The 16,071-nt window shown below is 40.7% G+C and overlaps 1 protein-coding gene across 1 annotated transcript in view; it reads left to right on the top strand.

Annotated features, from left to right (window-relative positions):
* Positions 1–16,071, top strand: part of LOC120308358 (mastermind-like protein 3) — a 191,535-nt gene that overhangs the window by 51,727 nt on the left and 123,737 nt on the right. The gene's annotated exons all lie outside the window — the stretch shown is intronic.

Below are 16,071 nucleotides of genomic sequence, written 5' to 3'. Positions count from 1 at the left end.
GCCTTTTGGGTAAAGAGGATTCTGAGGTTCATCTTAAGGGTTGAGCTGAATAATTTTCAATGCACCTAGTGGATAAAATCACTCAAAACCAAGCATGGAGCAAGTCTGTTGGAGATACCTTGGGAATGTCTTATTCAGTTACCTGGGAAAAGTTTGATTTGTTGGACCTGGGAAAGTGGATTATAAATGGGATTATAAGTATAGCCACTTTGGATTTGGATTCATGCCCCTCCTGACAGCTAGAGGTCGCTCAGGAGATGATACGCAGGTGGATCTAGTGATGGTTAATGCAGCCTTAGTGAGAGGATGTTACAGCACCATTTAAAGAGCCGCTGGAGTAACCTCTTCTTAAGAAGTCATCACTGGACCCTACCATTTTTCATTTTTGTTCAGTTTCCCATCTTCCCCTCTTAAGGAAGGTGGTTGAGAAGGCAGTCTTTCTGCAGCTCCAGAGGATCCTGGATAAGACAGATTATCTGGACCCCTTCCAGTCAGGTTTCAGTCCGAGATATGAGATGGAAACAGCATTGGTCATGTTTTTGGATGATCTCTGACAGGAGCAGTATAGGAGTAGTGCATCCATCTTAGCTCCTCTTGATCACTTGGTGACTTTTGATATCACCAAACATATCATTCTGGGTAGGCTTCAGCGTTGGGAATGGGAGCACAGTTTTGTGCTGGTTTACCTCCTTCTTTTGAGACAGTCCCAGTTGGTGTTGTCAGAGAGCAAGAGGTCCAATTCTGTTTTGTGTGATGCTGCAGGGATCAGTGCTTAATATCTTCATGAAGCCATCAGATAAGATCATACATTGCCACAAAATGAAGCATGATCAATATACTGATTAAACAAAGATATATATCTTCATCCTGGCTGAAGTAAGTGATGCTATGGATGCCCTTTTGCAGTACCTGGAGGCTGTGAGGGTCTACATTGGAGAAAAATAGGCCTAAACTAAACCCTGGTAAGATGGACTGGCTGTGAGAGAAGGCTCTTTTATAAACTCGAGGTTTATGATCTTTGGTTCTAAATGGGGTTACACAGCCTCAGATGGATCTGATGTGTAATCTGTGGGTCTTCTTAAACTCACAACTCCTGCTCAAGGAGCAAATGGCAATCGTGGCTAGGAAGGCCTTTGATCAACTTCATCTTGTGCACCAGTTATGCCATTCCCTGATTTGAGAAAATCTTTTAGTTACTGATATCCTGGTCATCTCCTGAATGGAATATTGCAATGTGTTCTATATGGGACTGCTCTTGAAGACTATCCAGAAGTTGCAATTGGTGCAGAATATAGCAGTGTGAGCAATCTTGGGAATTCCTAGGATTGCGCAAATAACATCTCTGCTATGCAAGTTCCATTGAGTGCCAATTTGCTTCCGGATCTAATTCAAGGTAACGGTTATCACCTTTAAAGTCCTTCGTAGCATGGGGCTAAGTTACCTGATCCCAGTTACATTGTCCTATCCCACCTAGTCAAGCAGAGAGGATATGTTGCGGATCCCATTGGTTAATAATTTCAGTTGGTGGAATTCAAGAAGAGAATTTTCTCTGCTGTTGCCCTTCGGAACACCTTACCTACAAAACTGAGGTGAACCCCCTTCTCTTCTGGTCTTCAGAAAGAGTACTAAGACTTGGCTTTGCCAATTGCATGGGAGTTAAAGAGTGTATACCATCTTGGAAATGGTGTCATGAGAATGTTCTCTCCATCTTTGAGCTCTTTAACTTTTAATATATTAACCCTAACCCTTTTATTCTGTTTTTAAGTCTGTTCTTATTTATACTTTGATATGATATCTTTTTAATTATAACCTGCCCTGAGTCATTTAGTTGAGATGGGTGGTGTAGAAATATGAAGGAATGAACAAATAACCATTTAATATTTGTTTGTTTAACAACAGTGGGATTATAGTTCAGTTTTGCCATAGAATATAGCAAATTGTTTATTGAAATATGGTTGCATAAATGTTTTGAATTGGTTTTTAGACTGTTTTTAGGTTGTTATTCAGTTTGATTCTGTCACCTTTAAAATATTGAAATATTGAAAGTTTTAAAAAAAGTTTAGATATTCACCAAAGGAATAAAACTGCAGTCTTACAAATAGGACTTGATGTGATCACTATTGCAAAAAATAATATCTTTTCTTATCAGTAGAAAAATCTAATACATGAAATACTTTTAAAAATCTGGACTGAAATACATGGTGATCTCATTATCTAGTTCTTTCTTTTTATTATATAAAGTGTAAGCTTTATGTCCCTGATTAACATATCCAATCCCTTCTTTCTTAATAATGGTCTCAGTTCATGTAGAACATTCAACCTCAGTAACTTTAATATGTATGGACTTCAACTTCCAAAATTCCCCAGCCAGGCACACTAGGGAATTTTGGAAGTTGAAATCCACACGTTACCAAGGTTGAGAAACTGTGCGTGTACTGTAGAATAGTACAGACTTGCAGATTGTATGTAGTATAAAATAGCATAACTATTACCTGTTTTAGTCTCTCGCTAATTCCCCAATGATTAGTTTTCCTACTCATCTTCTAAACCAGCTTTCTCCAACTTCAAGCCTTCTTCAACCTTTTAGATTTATTGGGGTCTCAGCAAGGATAGTGAAATGTATTATCAGGCCACCATTGCAAATCTTGTCTTGTTCTTTCCTAACATATTTGGAGAACAGGAAATTCAGAAACACTGTTGTTGAAGGTCCCATTCTAATCACCATTCTATAGCCAACAGCAAACCATATAATAGCTTTACCATTGCACTGTCAAGTGTGGTTTTTGTGTATGTCAGTGGTTCTCAACCTTTTTAATGCCGTGACCCCCAACCGGTCATAAGTCGAGGACTACTCAACTGGTGCAGCACCGTTTGCAGAATGGGACTTTTGGCGGGCTCAGCAGGGCAGAGACAGCCTGGACAATTCCTATTGGCTTTTGAAAGCCAATAGAATTAGACTCTATTCAAGAGAGTCTATTCTGTTGGCTTTCAAAAGCCAATAGAAAAGAGAGTAGCACAGCTAAGGAAAAGGGGGGGGGAAATGGCGGACTGCCATTTTTGGCGTTGTTTGGCGACTGCGTTGTTTGGCGACCCCCGTGAAATGGTCGTTCGACCCCAGATGGGGTCCCGACCCACAGGTTGAGAACCACTGGTATATGTATATATGTATTACACGTATATGTAAATACACACACAAAACATGGTATCAAGATGCAAAAAAATTCATCCCAGTTTCAGAAAAATATCCATATCTGTACCTAATAAAACCCTGTATCTTTTAATCTTCAAATGACCTAACCAAATAGAAATCTAATCTTTCTACTGTATATAGAAGGATGTTTGCAGTCCCAGTAGGCCAATTTATAGGCATACTGATTGAAAAATGAATTAGGTGGGAAAGGTAAAACAGTAGCCTTCCATATGGAATGTATTTCCCCTTCTTTCTCTTGCTGCTTTCCTGAAAAATGTTTGTCAATTGACCTCCTGAGCAGTCAGGAATAATTGTTCTTCACAATGATGGGAAAAGATCGTCTGATAACATAAAATTACAGAGATTCTGCCCTTCCCTGTCTGACTTTATTCAGCCTCAGGAAATAAAGGGATTCAAGGATGGGCAGAGTATTTTTCGTTGGTTTTATTCATTGGTTTATAAAAATAATAATAATAAGGAACGGGCTTTTTTTAAAATTGTTTCTAGCATAAGACACTATCATTGCATAGTTATTATCATTATTAGGTGTTTCATGTTCCTTTCTGTGCTTCCATATTTTTTTTCTGTAAATGTTTAAGGATTGCCCGATAAAAAATTATCCCGGTAGAAAAACCTGGCCCAAACTGTTGCTTTCTAAATGAGAAGCATCTGCACTTCCTAAATTTCCTTTTATTGACTTTGTTGACCAAGAATTCTGTGGATTACTAGTTCCAATACGTATGAATAGTCCTGGATTAGACTCTTCCCTTAGCAATACCTTAATCTAGCTTCAGATATATTGAAGGAAGGATAGGGAGCCTTATTTATGGAGGAAAGTATGTACAAGTATGTACAAATATTTCATTTGTAAATTTTATTAACTTGTTTCTGTTATCACAAATATGATGGGTTCTGTTGATTCTGTAGCATTCTATGTGGTACTCTGAGAAAAAAATATTTCACCATCCCTAAGAGGGAAATGTGAAAGTCCCTGCAACATGATTATTCTTAAGTTTATATTTCTGCTTCTGTTTTTTTCTTTATAAGGTTGAAGTGTGAGTGTGAAAAGAAAGGAGCAGAAATAATCTTGTATGGATTTGGTTTTAATATTCTGGAAAGAATATTAATGCAGAGACAACAAAACAAACAGTTATTTATGTAGAAGTAAACAAGGAAAATTCTGAAGTTGGGACTTGTACCTACTTTCACACTTTCCTCTATGGTTAATGAAATATTTTTCTCACAGTACCACATAGGAACTCTTGTATAAGACTATTAATAGATATTCAGGGCTTAATCAGATCATTTCCCCTATTTATTTCCAATCTAACTGTTGCAATGTGGCACTTGAATCTCTGTGTAAATATATTGGCTACATGAACATTCTGCAAGGAGATTAGTAGCTTATAGCCTTCATGTTATATGCCAGAATGTAGTTGATGCTCCAGTTTGTTTTCTAAACTTTGAGGAGCTTCATTAATTATACTAAAAAAAGAAAGGTGTGTGTGGCTGGAGAGAAATCCATACATACAGCTTAACATGAATAGGAGTAATTAGACAACTGGCAGAGTGTTAAATTGGAGGTCTAGGGAGAAAAACTCAGAAATCTGCACAATTTGTCCATGCCCAACAACCAGCGGAATTTGTATAATCTTCTCCTGAATACAATTTCTCTGGAGTGCAGTGGTCACGATTCATTTCTTAGCTTAAAAGCCTGAAGTAAGTACTATTTGCTTTGCCAAATATCTGCTGTTGCGTCCTTTGCGAAAAGGCAAGACACGAGAAGCAGTTGTAGTTCTCAGGAACTCTTTATTCTTAGTTCAGCTTACAGTTAGAAGACACCGGCAACGCCCAAAACTCCTGGCCTCTTATATAGGCCATCCCCAGGTCAATCTGCAACTTTTGGCGCGTCAGCACTTGCACATGCGCACAAGTACTGGCGACAGCCTGTCTGGTCCCGGGCAACTTGCACCTGCCCGGGACCGTTTGCAATGCCCCGAGCCTGCTTGCACAGGCTCAGGACATAACACCCCTTCCCCCCGGGCTAAAACTATTCCTCATACCATAATAACACATAACCCATTTCTTTAGTGTAGTGCCATGCTCCCCAATACCAGGTATTCCCCGTTTTCCATCAGCCTCAGTGCTCTACTTTTCTACTAGCTCTGTTTTGCCAAGAGAGTTACAAAATCCTCCAGATACTTAGATTTCCTTGCTCTCTGTGACCTCCTAAGTTCTGGGTGCTTGTCAAGTACCCTTTGACTGAGGGGTGATGCGTGCCTGTCCCCCCTATTTTGCCTTGGGGGTTCCCAAGGGCTGCGCTCCACTGCCTGGCCTGCTTGCTTGCCCACCGGGCTCGTCAGGCCAGGGCTTTTTTCTCTGTGTGACCTGGTTGTCCCGCCTAGCTGTAGGCTCTCTGGCCCTTCTAAGTGGCTATCACTGTCGGGCGTTCCTGTAGAACCTCCTAGGTCCGTCCAAGACCTGTCAGGAGGCTGTCTGTCCCCTGAATCCCGTTCAGTGTCCGGGCTTGTGTGGTTTTCAGTACTGTCCCAAAACTCAGTTGTCCCCTGAGTGAAGTCAGAGGTGTTGTAGTTGGGATTTGGTTCCTCGACCACCTCCCTGTATGTTTGCCCCCTTCTGGGGACAGGGGTAGTGTTGGGCCAACTAGAAGGAGTGTGTGCCAGCTCTCTTGCAGGGTATGGATTGTTGGGATGCTCCCGGGTATTCTCCCTGACTGGAGTACTGAGTGATGCGGGTGAGTAGTGATTATGCCCCCGGGGTGACTCCCTGGCTGGAGTAGGCGTTGATGCCTGGTATCTAGTTGGGCTCCTTGAATTCCTGTTTGGAGCACTCGCGGAATCTTGAGATGGGCTGTTTGTAACTCCCCCATTGATAATGGGCATCATTCCATGCCCCTCCCTTTGCCCAAAGGGATCCCCCTCCCCCCCTGGAAAAGACCCAGGAGTCTCAGCGGGAAGGTCCCGTCGAGGGCGAAGTTGGTCAATGTGCCGATGCAGGACACGATCGTTGTCCAGGGACACCTCGTAAGAGAGAGGACTCGTGACCCTGGATATAGAACCAGGGACCCATGTATGATCAGGCCCGTAATTAATTACGAGTCCAAACCGGGGCACCCACAAGTAGTTGCCTAGGTGCCCTGGGGTGAGAGACAGAAGGAGGCAGTCTGTCTGGATGCAACCGGTCAAGCTTGGTAGTCAGTTTGCGCCCCCAACGAAGTTCAGCTGGGCTTCTCCCTGTAGAAGTGGACGGTGTGGTGCGATAAGAAAGGAGGAAATCAGCCAGCCTGTGATGCCAGTCCCCATAGGTGAGTTTCTTCAAAGCGTCCTTGGTGATGCGAACCATGCGTTCAGCCATACCATTGGTGGACGGGTGGAAAGGCGCAGAGGTGGCATGACGAATCAGGTTAGCCTGCAAGAAAGCTTGAAATTTGGAGGAAGTGAATTGAGGGCCGTTGTCAGACACAATGATGTGTGGGAGCCCGTGTGCAGCAAAAATCCCCCTCAGTATCTGAATGGTCTTTGCAGTGGTAGTGGATGAGACAGGTACAACCTCAAGCCATTTTGAATGGCTGTCAACGAGGACCAAGAAGAATTGACCCTGAAAGGGCCCAGCGTAGTCAATGTGCACCCTAGACCATGGAGACTGTGTTTCCTCCCATCTATGTACAGGAGCTTGGGGCATTTCAGGGCGCGAGCGTTGACAAAGGTGGTATGCGTGCACCTTAGCTTCAATGTCCTTGTCTAGGCCCGGCCACCACAAATGGCTGCGCGCAAGAGCCTTCATTCGTACAGTGCCAGGATGACCCTCGTGGAGGGAACCTAAGACCCTAGTCCTCATTGAGGTGGGAATGACAACTCTGCTTCCCCAAAGCAGACAACCCTGAGAGGTGGACAACTCGTTCCTTTTAGACCAGAAACTCTGAAACTCAGGACCAGAACAGTGCTCAGGCCATCCAGACAAAACCCAAGAAAGGACACGTGAAAGTGCGTGATCTGTACCTGATTCAGCAGCTACATCCCTGGCATTCAGAGGGGACTCGGGCAAGGCTTGGATAGAAAGAAGATTGATGGCTGGCGCGGGGTCAGCTTCTATTACCGGCAGGGGTAATCTACTGAGGCCATCAGCATGGCCCATTTCCTTCCCAGGCTTGTGAAGTAGGGAAAAATCATATGCAGACAAAAAGATAGACCACCTGAGCATCCTGGGGGAGATGATTTGGGGGGTTTGCTTACGTGTGGTAAACAGTCCCAGCAAAGGCTTATGGTCAGTGAAGACCGTGAAATGCCTACCATATAAAAAATCATGGAATTTTTTAATCCCAGCAACAACAGCTAAGGCCTCCCTGTCTATTTGAGCATAATTACGCTCAGCAGAAGACAATGTTCTGGAGTAATATGCAACAGGAACCTGAGTTCCATCAGACCTGAGGTGGCTCAGTACAGCTCCTACCCCATAAGGGGAAGCATCGCAAGCGATGCACACAGGAAGGGATTCATTGAAATATGCAAGTACACTGTTAGAAGTGAGTAAGGCCTTGACCTCATTGAAACTTGCCTCATGTGTTTGTGACCACTGCCACACTGCCTGTTTATCCAATAGCCTGTGAAGAGGCTCAGCTACACTAGCCTTATATGGAAGAAAGGAATTGTAGAAATTCAGAAGGCCCAGAAAGGCCTGTAGTTCGGCCTTGGACTTTGGCCTAGGGGCATGCATAATAGCTTTTAGTTTGGATTCAGCAGGGTGAATTCCAGCAGCATCAATTTTGAACCCCAGGAAATCAGTAGCAGGCACCCCAATTTTGCATTTATCCTTTTTAAGTTTGAGGCCTGTTTTCCTGAACCTTGACAGGACAGCCCTCAGCCTTTCAGCTAAATTGTGTGTGGAGTCTCCTGCAATTAAGACATCATCAAAGTAGGGGCAAACCCCTGGTATACCCCGTAGTGTGTTTTCCATTACGCTTTGGAAAATCCCAGGAGCAACATTTACTCCAAATTGTAGCCTCTTTATCTTGAAGGCCCCTCTGTGGGTCACAATGGTCTGAGCTCTAGCAGCATCATCATCAACAGGCAGCTGTTGATATGCTTGAGCTAGGTCTAGCTTTGCAAAAACACGCTTCCCCTTGAGGGAGGCCAGAATATGACTGACCACAGGAACAGGATAGGCATGTTGCTGCAATGCCTTATTCAGAGTGCATTTGTAATCAGCACAGATGTGAATGTCCCCATTTGCCTTGAGAGGCGTGACAATGGGGGTCTCCCAGGGACTAGAGTCAACAGGTTCTAGAATTCCTTGTTGGATCAATTTATCCAACTCAGTGTCAATTTTACTCTTTAAAGCAAAAGGGACCCTTCTTGCTTTAATTCTAATGGGAGTGATAGTGGGGTCTAGCTTTAATGACACAGGGGGTCCTTTGAATGTGCCCAGCTGGGGGCTGAAGACATCTGCAAATTCTTTGCAGACTTCCTGTAGGTCGAGTGTTTGTAGGCTGTTGAGCCCTGTGACGTGTATCCCCAAGGTCTCAAACCAATCGAGTCCTATGAGACTCGTTCGTTCACCCCCTACTACTAATAGGTCTAGTGGACCCTCAAAATCCTTATATTGCACGTTAAGGGTGGCCTCCCCCTTAACACACACTCTGGAGTTTTGAAAGTCTGTTAGCACAATGTCAGAAGGCCTCAACTTGGCCTGGATTCCGCTGCCGGAACAAATCTTCCTAAATGTATGCATAGAAATGATTGAAAGTGCAGACCCCGTGTCCAGTTCCATAGTTAATGGAACCCCTTGTAGCTTTACCTTAAGTGACAGCTTTTTCTTAATAGGCTTGTGTGTGCCTGTCCTATAGATGCTTCTTCGCGAAGCGCAAAACCCCACCCTATTCTGGCTGGGACCCCTGGTACCTTTCAGGCGCAATTCTTCCTGAGGTTGTACCTTCTGACGGCCCAGGCAAACAGCTGCAATGTGTCCTTGTTTTCCGCACGCCCTGCAGATAGCGGAGCGGAACTTGCAGTCGGTTCTCCTGTGGCGACCTCCACAGCCGATGCACTTGGGGAGCGCTGAAGAGCTTCCTTTTTGTTTCCCTTCCTTTGTGTGTTGGTGACAGTCCACTTTCTCGTCAGGATCCTCCTCAGAGTTCCTTTGGACTTCTTCCTGGTGCACGGATGCAGCATCTGGACTGTTTCTGATTGGCCGCATGTTCTTGATGGCGCCGCCCGCTGCTTCTTCTGCGGTGACCTCTCTCAAGGCATCTTGGAAAGACAAGTCCTCCTTGGCAAAAAGTCTCTGTTGTAACTCTCTATGCCTTAGTTCGCATACAAATCTGTCCCTCAGTCGTTCTTCGAGGTCCTTGAACTTGCAATGTTTTGCGGCCTTCCTCAATGCGGCGATGTACTCCGGGTCGTTGATCTCTCTGCTCGAAAGTGTGGAGCCACGCGATGATGGACATCTTGGGCTGGAGGTGCTCCTTCAATAGCTTTTTTAGGTCTGCGTAGCTGACAGAATCGAGAGGGACAGGTGCTGCAAGGTTCTCAGCGATTTCGAATGCGTCTTGATCACAAACGCACAGCGGGGTGGCAGCCTTTAAACTATCTTCCCTTACTTGGTTCACTTTGAGGTAGTTTTCCACCCTGGCTACGTAGGACTCCCACCTCTCTGGATGTGAGACGTCGAATTCCAAAAGCCTTCCAATCTTTGCCATTTTTGTAGAAGGAAGAGTCTATCAGCCAGCCTACCCCCGAATGCACGCTGGATTGGCGGGTAGCTGCCGAGTCAACGCCGTTCCTGCCGCTCAGGACTCACTCGGGTAAGCTTACACCTTTTCTTCTTCGATGTAAGGCAATCCCACCTTCGTCGCCAGTGTTGCGTCCTTCGCGAAATGGCAAGACACGAGAAGCAGTTGTAGTTCTCAGGAACTCTTTATTCTTAGTTCAGCTTACAGTTAGAAGACACCGGCAACGCCCAAAACTCCTGGCCTCTTATATAGGCCATCCCCGGGTCAATCTGCAACTTTTGGCGCACCAGTACTTGCGCATGCGCACAAGTACTGGCGACAGCCTGTCTGGTCCCGGGCAACTTGCACCTGCCCGGGACCGTTTGCAATGCCCCGAGCCTGCTTGCACAGGCTCAGGACATAACATCTGCTATCAGTTTTGTAAGTAATGTAACCCATATAAATGCTTTGAGTATTACTTCCAGCTCTATTCTAATGATATCAGAAAAATTTTATAGCTGCAATTTGGTTTTCAAGATAAATACTGAAAAACAAGGAATCAAGTTCCTTACAGTTGCATAACCAATGTTTTGAAAGAAAGCACGCTGAAAAATATTGGTTTATGGAATACCTTAAACACTCTAAAGACCCATATATATTGACACATGGATGTCCAGACAATGGGGCTTCTATTGAATATTCCTTGTCTGTTATTATTATGTCTTGCCAGAACAAAGTCCAAGTGGTAGGTCTGTGTATTTGAACATGATGAACACAAACATGTGGTAGAAGCCTCAAGGATTTATTGAGCAGAGCAAAGCAAAGCAAAACAGTAACAAGTTTATAATAAGGAATAATACAGACGGATCAGAAATATCCAAAGATGAGGCAACAAAAAAGACATTTAATAAAGGAATGTATATGTCAAATAAACAATCACATTTTTCCAGCTCTTGAGAATCCTTCCTCATGAGAGACAACAGCAATGTTCTCTAGATCAGTGTTTCTCAACCTCAGCAACTTTAAGATGTGTGGACTTCAGTTCCCAGAATTCCTGAGCCAATATACAGACTAGGATTCAGCCCATTTCCCAGGCACTGAAGTTCATCCCTAAGATGGGTTTCAAAATGTTTATAGCATTCTACTGCAATACTTCTAGATAAGGATAACAATTCTTCTAAATACTTACTGTTTTTAATTTTTGCTTATCATCTAGCAAAAGTTATATAAGACAGTAACAGTAATATCCTCCCTGCCACAGATGGCTGTCCTTGGAGTTAGCAATGTACTTTTACAAGAAAGTGATAACACTCCCTGAGCTAGTCTATATCTGAAGAAAACAAATGACTGAGAAAGAGCAGAAGTGGGGGAGGGAAGGAGGAAGTTCAAAGACTTGATTTAACAATCTAAAGCGCTACCAAGCTATGCTATGTACAAGAATACAAAACGGAAGTTTTACACAGGAAAGCACAAAGGAAAATGGAGCACAGCTTCTATTTCTCTTCCCTGTTATAATAGTTTACACGTTGTCACTAATAGAACAGTGCTGTATTGTAATCACCCTTTGGGTCAGAGCTACCATAAGTATATACCATTAATCTTTTTGATTGCAGATATGCGCCTTCTTCAGAAAATACAACTTCTAAGCTGCAGACCCCTATGGATACAGCTATCAAATCTTCTTTTGCTTGTATTTGAGTTTATCTTCTCTGATATCTCACATTGAAGATGTTTATACAAAACCTATTCAGATTTTTCCTACTTTATCATGGAAGTTTATAAATAAAGTAGTCCAAATATAATGTATATCCTTCCTATCATTTTCTACCAAATCTATTACAACTAAAAGGCAGAATAGCTACAAGCACATTTCTTTTGGATTGTGAGAGCTAGGAATCCCCTGTCTGAAAGCACCTGGACCACAATTTGTCTCCCACATTTTAGCAGTGAACATAAAATTATATTCCAACATTTCCTGCATGTAATATACAGATGTTCTCTAAAATAGTAAAAGAACTGAGTAATACAATAGCAATTGTGTGATTTCCAGGTGTTATAAAAGAATTTGTATGGAAACACAATTAAAAAGGAACTAGAGTAATCAAGTGAAATTATAAACATATTGAGAAATAACTTAGTAAAGTTTCTTTGGTTTAGGTTGGCTTGAAAGAAGAAAAGATAATTAATGAGCTACAAAATAAATCCAGAGCAAAAAAAGGTTCAGTATTAAAATAGGAGAGACAAATGAATGTCTACAGTAGTAGCAGAGGCAGTGTGGCTGGCCAAGTAACATTTGATTTTGTTAGTGGATTATCCCATTTTTCTAAGCTTGCAGAATGTATTAACTCCTAAATCAACAAATGTACTAGATTCTCATAAATATTAAAGTTCACATATTCACACAATAAAAACTAACCCAGATTAGCATGTTATGTGAGTGCCACAATTACATTTTTAATTGACCTGGTTCAACATGTGTGAAATAAAGTATGCGGTGCAATAGAATATGCAATGCTGATATTTTTGTTTCAAACTTGAAAATATCTGGTCCAAGTTCAATTCTAGAATTTCAGTTGTGGGTGAATTGTATTATTCCCTATCTGTGAAGGAAACTGTAGAAGTGATATTGTATTTAAAGTTAGATAGTGGTATCTAACTTTACCTCTGTGGGGATAAGTAATGGTAAAATGTTTGATTTCTTCAGTATAAATGTACAAGAAAAATGGATGCAACAGAATAAATCTTGTATGAGAAAACAGAAAATCAGAATAGAAAATGTCAAGAGTCCATGAATATAAGAAAGAGGGAGGGAGGAAGGGAGGGAGGGAGGGAGAGAGAGAGAGAGAGAGGGAAGAAAAAAAATTATGGGTAAAGAAAAATATAATAAAACAAAGACTTTAACCTCATGGTTATGAGAATGCTGCTATTCTAAAGGTTATAGAAACTGTAGTTGCATTATTTGAAATTAGAAATATGTGGGAGGAAAGGATAAATAACAAGAATCCAATGAGTAACTACTTTGTAGCATTTTTATTTTATATCAAAAATATGTATAACTCATTTTCAGTATAAGTTCTGCTTATTTTCATAAAGTGTGTGTGTGTGTGTGTGCGCGCGCGCGCGTGTGCGTGCATAGCTTCTAAAATGTGACGGAGAGCTTTTTTGAATACTAGACAGAATTCTCCCCGTATCTAAGACAGAATTTTCTGTCTGCCATACTCATTTCCATAGAATCAAACATTAGGATTTGGTAAATAAATACTCACACCTGGTTTAGGTATTTAGAGGACATAATTAAATCAAAGAAAATTGGATTAAAAATTCTGAACAGAACAGAACAGAATAATAAGGTTGGAAAGGACCTCGGAGTCCAACCCCATGCTTGAGCAAGAAACCTTATATCATTTCAGATAAATGGTTGTCCAGTCTCTTTTTGAAAGCCTTCAATGATGGAGCATCCACAACTTCTGAAGCAAGCTGTTCCATTGGTTAATTGTTCTCACTGTTAGGAAATTTCTCCTTAGTTCTAGGTTGCTTCTCTCCTTGGTTAGTTTCCAATTATTGTTTTATTTAATTGTTTTTCCATTCATGGTTTCTCTGACTGAAGTATAGTCAAGGTATGAGGGATAATCTTTTTCCTATTCTTTGTTTGCAAATCTCCTAATCATATGCATATTCCTCCAACAATGAAAGTTTTATTTTAATTATGATGGTTAATAGCTATTGATAATTATCTTTCATTAATTTATTTGAGCCTGTTTCTAAGCCATTCAAATCAGCTGATTCATCATCACATCCTGTATTGAAAACTGTAAGTTAATTATATATTGTAAGAAAGTATTTCAACCTGTTGCCAGGTCATTCCATTGGGTGACCTTGGGATATAGCACTACAGTTGCAAACAGTTGTCTAGCTTATACTCCACTGTGAACTGGAACCTCATAAAATTAGAGTAGTGGTTTTGGTTATGAATCTATTGAAGTCAGTGTTCTGAAATCACACCATATCAAGAAATGTGTGGTCTGATTAAATTGTTAGAGATAAATCCAACTGATTAAGTACAATATTTAGACTTATGATATTTAGTAATAAGATTAAAATAAGGCCTAATAAATTACACTTGTGAAAGCCCAGATGTGTTTCTGATTTGTCATTTTCAATTTGTTTTCAATATTTTTACACCCTCCCCATAAAATAATTATCGTTACACAGTGATAGGAATCTTATCTAGATCCTTAAAGGAATTTTCAAATGATGTTATGATTTATCTTCTGAAATTCAATAGATGATTCTCATAGATGGACTAGGTTAAAAGGCTACAAGTGGAAGGAAATGGCATATGAATTTTTTTTCAGAATACAGGCAGTAGATTTTGTGTCTACATTTTTGTGCTGATAATTCCTTGTAAGATATGCATTTAAACACATAACAAAATTGTCTGATTCTGTATAAAGTACATTTTTAGAACATTTGAACTCACCTAGACCCTTTGAGCAAAAAGGAGCTCCATTTGATCTTTATCTCTGCCTCATTCAGATGAATGATAGGACTGCTGAGCAATTCATAGCTTGGACAACTACTGTCCCTTTCTTCTTAAGGGACAGTAGTTATCAGTTATATTCAAAGATTGGTCTTGCAGAACTTGCAAAGATTGAATAAAAGAGTCTTTAGTTTTTCATTTTAAAAAGGGGGTCATGATTGTTCCTTTAGTAAGACCCTACTTCAGTCCAGCACAGCTAGGTGACAAAAAGAAAAGGCGGAGGTTTTGAGTAATGTATAAGAATCAGGGCACAAATTTATATAGAACTGATCTCCCAAATCTTCATCTGAATAGAGACCTTATATGATAAAGATAATCCCAAAATCCCAAACCGGAAATTGGGAAATACATGGATAGGGTAGATAGTATGGGTGGATGTGAGATATAACCGATTAGAAGACAACCAGCAACTGGCTCTGAATTTAAGATAAAAATGAATGGACAAGCAAGATGCCAAATTGAAAGCAATTTTAGGAAAAGAACTATCTTATTAAAAACATAATTTTTATAAGTTATATCAGTTGAAGAAAATAGTTTTGTCCTATTTTTGGCAGTATTATGCATGGTATGGAGGGTAATTTTTCTGCTGTTCCTTGCTGAAACATGGCTTTCACAGAAACAAGATAAGAATGAATAGGCAGTACACTCTAGTTTATAGCTTGAGTTCCTCCTTACACCCTATTGAAGGTATTTTCTTTGATGGATCATTTGTAGGAATCTATTAATTCATTTATTTGCATGACAACTGGAATTCTGACTTGCCTATTGGAGACAAAGCACTAGCAGATGTCTTTGACAAATTCTGTAGTTTATAAAGAGGAAACTTCTAAAGGTCATCACTGTTTTTTTAAAGGCTAAAGATGAGTATGCCACTTTTTAAATAAATTCTAATAAAATAACAAAAGCAATGGAATCTCCTAGAACTGTTATGGAAAACATGGAAGAGAGTGCATAGTGATGGAACGTATTCTTTCCATGCAAAAGATACCAACTTCAAACTCTTGGAAATAAATATATATAATGAAAAAAAGTAATTCCTATCACAACAAATGGATCAACAGTCAGTTATTTCAAAAAGCAGAACCTGCACTTGTGGGGAAAATGTTAGGAAAGAAAAAAACTATGCTGACAAGCACTGTTAATATTTGATTATATGAACTAACAGTTTAAGTCAACTAGTTTCCTCTGTTTCTAAGCATGCGCTGGAAAATTTGGGATCAGATTGTCAAACAAAGTAAGAATATAATCTATGTGCAATGCAAATTGAAATACTTTTTTTCAGCTACATGGTAAATAGCAGGGCATGGTAATTGTTCATGATAGACTGTGTGATGAAAAGTATACAAAAATCATTGCTATTACCATATATACAAGGGGTGTTAGGTGCTTAATTCAGTTTATATTTTTGTTAGTAACACAAAATTTGAACAATAAGAATAAACATAACACAATTAAAACTGGCAAAAGCCTAGTGGCATCCCTAGATCTACAAATGTAAAGTAGATATAGCAGTAACAATTCCCTCAATGTTTTGTTGAAAAAGCAGAAGTTCTCTAAATGTATAAAACAACACAGGAAAGAATGAAGCAGTATTGGTTCTGCATGTTGCAGAAG

Source organism: Crotalus tigris, unplaced genomic scaffold (genome assembly GCF_016545835.1).
Source record: "Crotalus tigris isolate CLP2741 ecotype Arizona unplaced genomic scaffold, ASM1654583v1 scf7180000017903.3850313, whole genome shotgun sequence".
Taxonomy (NCBI): domain Eukaryota; kingdom Metazoa; phylum Chordata; class Lepidosauria; order Squamata; family Viperidae; genus Crotalus; species Crotalus tigris.
Note: the sequence above shows the minus strand (reverse complement) of the source record. Positions and strands in the feature narration are given on the sequence as shown.